We start from the raw sequence: 5368 nt of genomic DNA, 5'->3' as shown, positions 1-5368 counted from the left end.
ACAAGTGAAAGGTGGTACCTATAGAAACCTAGAAAAAAACTTAGCTTATTCTTAGTTTAGTCTTTTTGCCTCAGCATAACCATTAGAAAGCGTTCAGACATTCAACTGCAGGCCAAGCAGCAGCCGCCTATCCCAACCCCCCTTGGCAAATCTCCATCAGATGCAAGACCAGGACAACCCAACCTTCCAATTCATGGTTTAGCATAATAATAATCTCCAGTAAACTTTTAGGTTCCTCGGCAAGGCCGAAGATCAAAGATCACCCTTTGGCTGGCCAAAGTCATAAGAGTTAGTGAGCAGCAAATGTCTGAGTTTGTGAATTGCAAATTTCTAACAAGTCTCTTGCAGGAATCCCCCCAGGGTTAACCTAATCAGCCCTTTGTGACCTATGTGACACAGATAAGCCCCAGCATGGCAGCAATCATGTGACTAACTCACCCATCTGCCTGCTGTCCATCACCTGACGTCAGTACCTGTGCTTGCCTGCCCCTTTGTGATGATGTGGAAGCAGACCACCAACGAGTCACCTTAATGATTTTCCCACATCTAGGGGAATGGTTAAAAGGACTCAACCATAAGCAACCAGAGGCCATTGCCTTGCTAGACTCTGGTGTGCCCATGTGCTCTTTGAGCCATGGCTGTCACCAGCTTCCTGGCTTTGGCCCCCTCCCCCACCATGGGGAGGTAAATCTTTTCTCTCCCTGCTCTTTCTCTAATTTACTTTTAAATAAACTTTTCTTTCTAACCTTTATGTGTGTTGCAATTCTTTGCAATTACTCGGATCTCTGGGTTACTGGTGCTGCGTCCCTCCTTGCCTCTCCACCTCTCCATCCACCTTCACCCTGTCCATACCCTAACAAGCACTTGCTGCTTCTCTGCCTCTGGCAGCTAGGGAAAAAGTCTTAGAAACAGAAACCAGCCTTCCTTTTCCAAGCCTTCCTGAGCCTCAGATCTGGAGCAGAAGGCTGCTCTTCCCAAAGATGTGGTGTTGCAAATGAAAGAGTCTAGCAAGGAGAGGTCCACTTTTCATGGCTAGTACAGAGAGCTATTCCTGCCATATAACAGATGGATAGCGTTGTAAGCTCAATACTTATATGAGGACAGACTTATTAATAGTCCCAAACGGTAAGAATTTTTATTTGCTGGGTTAGTTCCTGTTTTTCCTTTGTTATTGATAATCTGAAAAACAGGCAAAACAAAAATGAAAAAAATTCAAAGTCAGGTAAGTTAAATCTTTATCTATAATAAAGAGTCAGAAGAAGAGGAGACAGGAGTTTTTGATTCCATTAGTCCATAATTTTAGCTATTATCTCTTTGGCTTGATAAAATTTCTGTACTATTCTGGGTCCATTTTCAATGTCAGAAGTTTCAAAAGTTCCCATACGGTAGTAACTTCACTCTTTTGTTTTATAATTCAGTATATAGCCAATTATTGGTATATACAGGGATCTATTGTTCCTCAGGGGTCTATGGCCCCATGGATTAGTAATCACCTATCTAGACCAAGAGAAAAATAAGTTTGGGTGTCAGAGACAATGTTTTTGAGTTTAAAGAGGTTTTCTGGATATGAGAGAATGTGAGAGGAGAGGAAAGATAAAACAAGCATTACTGTGGATTATAGATTGCACCCCTGACTTTAATGATATGAGTGCACTAATTAAGGATTGGGGTTAGCTGGGCATGGCAGCTCACACCTGTAATCCTAGAATTTTGGGAGGCAGAGGCAAGAGGATTGCCTGAGTCCACGGGTTTGAGACCAGTGTGGGCAACATGGTGAGACCTCATCTCTACCATAAATCAAAAAATTAGCCGAGTGTGGTGGTATGTGCCTGTAGTCCCAGGTACTTGGAAAGCTGAGGCGGAAGGATTGCCTGAACCCAGCAGGTTGAGGTTGCAGTGGCCGTGAGTGTGCCGCTGCACTCCAGCCTGGGGAACAGAGGGAGACTCTGACTCAAAAAAAAAAAAATTGTGGTTACTTTTTAATTATTTTTGGTTGCTGAGCCTTGTATCTCTGGATGGAATACAATAATAAACCTAGATCACATAGCATCTTGGGATTTATTTGGGCTGCACTTGATATGCAAATGCTAAAACCAGGTCTATATTTTTTGGGTGGTTACCTTACTGAATTCTGCCAAGGTAAAAGGGTGGGTTTGAAAGAGTAAGGTTTCTCCTAATATCAGTTTTCAAGGGGAAAATGTAAATTCTCAGCAAGGCCATGGAAAAAATGAAAATACGCTGTAGGTATAAGAGTAAGACAGTGAGACCTTCCACTTCTACTGGACTAAACCAGTGGCTCTTGACCATAGGCCATGGACCCCTGGGGGGCAATGGATGTTTTGCAAAGGGCCCAAGAATGCAAGTACATACCAAAAATTGTACATTGAATAAATAAAAAGTAAATTAAATAGATCCTTGGCTAGACACAGTGGCTCATGCCTGTAATCCCAGCACTTTGGGAGGCAAAGGCAGATGGAGTACTTGAGCTCAGGGGTTTGAACAACATAGTACAACCTCATCTCCACACACACAAAAAAAGAAAAACCAGACATGGTGGTGCCCACCTATAGTCCCAGCTACTTGGGATGCTGAGGCAGAAAGATTGCCTGAGCCTAGGAGGTACAGCCTGGGCACCAGAGTGAGACCCTGACTCAAAAAAAACAAAAAACAAAAAGGAATCCTAACAGTACGGGGATTTTTTTAAAGGCATAGCTGGTGATAACAGAATAACAGGGACTAGTTTACCTTTCTGCCTTAAATGACTAGTAGTCAAACAAAATATATGAAGCAATGATGTTTAGCCATTCAGATGCAGTACAGGTTAGTGATCCCTAAGAGAAAGGAAACAAATGAGGGAGTGACCAGGCCACAGCATGGGGTTTGGAGCCAAACAGAGGCCAGTAGCCTTGCTGAGCTGAGGAGACAGTGTTTGGAGTTCAGGGAAGCTAATGTGACTCAAATTTGAAAAGTAGAGTAACATAGTGGGAAACTAGACTGCAAGAAAGCTCAAAGAGGGGTCCCCTCGAGTTTCTGTGCAGGCATGGGAGGAAAGCACCAAGGCTGAAAGAAGAACCACTGGTAAAAACAGGTAGAATAATCTTCAGAGCTCACATATCCCTGGAAAGAGTTTTTCCTCATATCTTTAAAGAAAAAAACTGTCCACCTAGAATTCTATACCCAGCAAAAATATATTTCAAAATTGAAAGCTAAATAAAGACTTTTTCAGACATACCAAAGTGGAGATAACTTATCACCAGCGGATGAGCACTATGAGAAATGTTAAAGGAAGTCCTTCAGGCAGAAGGAGAGTGAGACCAGATATAAATCTGGATCCACACAAAAGAATAAAGAGCACTGGAAGTGGTAAATAAGTGGGTAAATATACAAGATTATTGATTGTAGCCGGGTTCGGTGGCTCAGCCTGTAATCCCACGCCTTTGGGAGGCTGAGGTGAGTGGATTGCCTGAGCCCCCGGGTTCAAGACCCGCCTGGGCAGGCAAGACCTCATCTCTACAATAAATCAAAAAATCAGCCGGGCGTGGTAGCGTGCACCTGTAATTCTGGCTACTTGGAAGGCTGAGGCAGAAGGATCGCCGGAGCCCAGCAAGTCGAGGCTGCGGTGGCCGGAGCGGCCACTGCACTCCAGTCTGGGCGACAGAGTGAGACTCCAACTCAAAAAAAAAAAACAAAAACAAGATTATTGATTGTTATATAGTTATCCCACTATTCATGGGGGATTGGTTCTAGGACTCCCAATAGATACTAAAATTCATGGATACTCACATCCTTTATATAATATGGTATAGTATTTGCATATAACCTATGTACATCCTCCTGTATATTTTAAGTCATTTCTAGATTACTTATAATACCTAATACAATGCACAAGCTATGTAAACAGTTGTTATATTGTTTTGGAATCATGACAAGAAAAACGTCTGTTCATGTTCAGTACAGACACACCATCCATTTTTTTCTTTTCTTTTTTTTTGAGTCAGAGTCTCACTCTGTTGCCCAGTCTGGAGTGCAGTGGCATACTCATGGCCACCGAAGCCCCAACCTGCTGGGCTCAGGTGATCCTTCTGCCTCAGTCTCCCAAGTAGCTGGGAATACAGGTGCATGCCACCATGCCTGGTTAGTTTTTTGATTAATTGTAGAGACGAGGTCTCACCAAGTTGCCCAGGCTGGTCTTGAACCCATGGGTTCAGATAATCCTGTCTCCTCCACCTACCAAAGTGCTGGGATTACAGGTGTGAGTCACCGCACCCAGCTTTATCCATTTTTTTCTTCAAATATTTTTTATCTGTGCTTTGTTGAATCCATGGATGAAGAACCCATGGATATGGAGGGCCAACTGTATTAGAAGTTTATAACAAACACCTCTTATCAACAGCGTGCCTGAATGAAACGTAATTGTACACCTAACCCTTAACTGTACCCCACAAAACCATAATAAAAAATATTGATTAATAAAAAAAAGAAACTCCAACTCAAAAAAAAAAAAAAAAAAAAGAAGTTTATAACATACTTAGGGGCATATATATGACAACAATAAGATAAAGGGCAGGAGGAAGGAAATGGATGTATACTATTGTAAGATTGTGTGTGTGTACAATATATATGTGTGTATATGTATGTGTGTGTATAAATGTATACACACATATATATAATTTTATTTTTATTTCTAATGTACATATGTATCTTTACTATTTACAAGGAATTTTCATATATATTTTTTGATCTTCACAACCACCCTGTGAAGTAAACAAGTTTCCATTATTCATTCTAATATTTTCCTAATATCTGGTATTTTCCCCAGAAACACTGAAGGATGCCAAGAAAAGTTTGCACTTGGACTTGGTTCCCATGTATTCAAAGAATAAATAAAAGTTTTTTACTGGCCAGGCTCGGTGTCTCAGCCTGTAATCCCAGCACTTTGGGAGGCCAAGGTGAGTGGCTTGCCTAAGCCCACAGATTTGAGACCGGCCTAGGCAACCTGGCAAGCCCTTGTCTCTCCAATAAAATAAAAAATTAGCTGGGCATGATAGTGCACGCCTGTAGTTCCAGCTACTTGGAAGGCTGAGACGGAAGGCAGGCCGGAGCCCAGCAGATCAACGCTGTGGTGGCCGTGAGGGTGCCACTGTACTCCAGCCTGGGCAACAGAGTGAGACTCCAACTCAAAAAAAAAAGTTGTTTTATTAACTTTAGTTTCAGAAACTGTATTAGACATTACTTATTTTCAAAGTCCATTTTTTAGAGAAGATAAGAAATTTCTGAAGTCCACCCTTGAATTCTCCTGGATTCATTCTAAGCAACACTTTTTTTTTTTTTTGGATTGGAGTCTCACTCTGTTGCCCAGACTGGAGTG

At 42.0% G+C, this 5368-nt stretch overlaps 1 protein-coding gene and 1 pseudogene across 1 annotated transcript in view; both read right to left on the bottom strand.

Annotated features, from left to right (window-relative positions):
• The window catches only part of FAM186B (family with sequence similarity 186 member B), a 32744-nt gene that overhangs the window by 2814 nt on the left and 24562 nt on the right, over positions 1 to 5368 (bottom strand). The window lies entirely within an intron of this gene.
• LOC103267325 overlaps positions 524 to 5368 on the bottom strand; it is a 5785-nt pseudogene continuing 940 nt past the window's right edge.

This window comes from Carlito syrichta, unplaced genomic scaffold (assembly GCF_000164805.1).
Source record: "Carlito syrichta isolate Samal-C Ts95f unplaced genomic scaffold, Tarsius_syrichta-2.0.1 Scaffold308104, whole genome shotgun sequence".
NCBI lineage: Eukaryota > Metazoa > Chordata > Mammalia > Primates > Tarsiidae > Carlito > Carlito syrichta.
The sequence above is the reverse complement of the archived record's forward strand: the minus strand, read 5'-3'. Positions and strand labels throughout refer to the sequence as shown.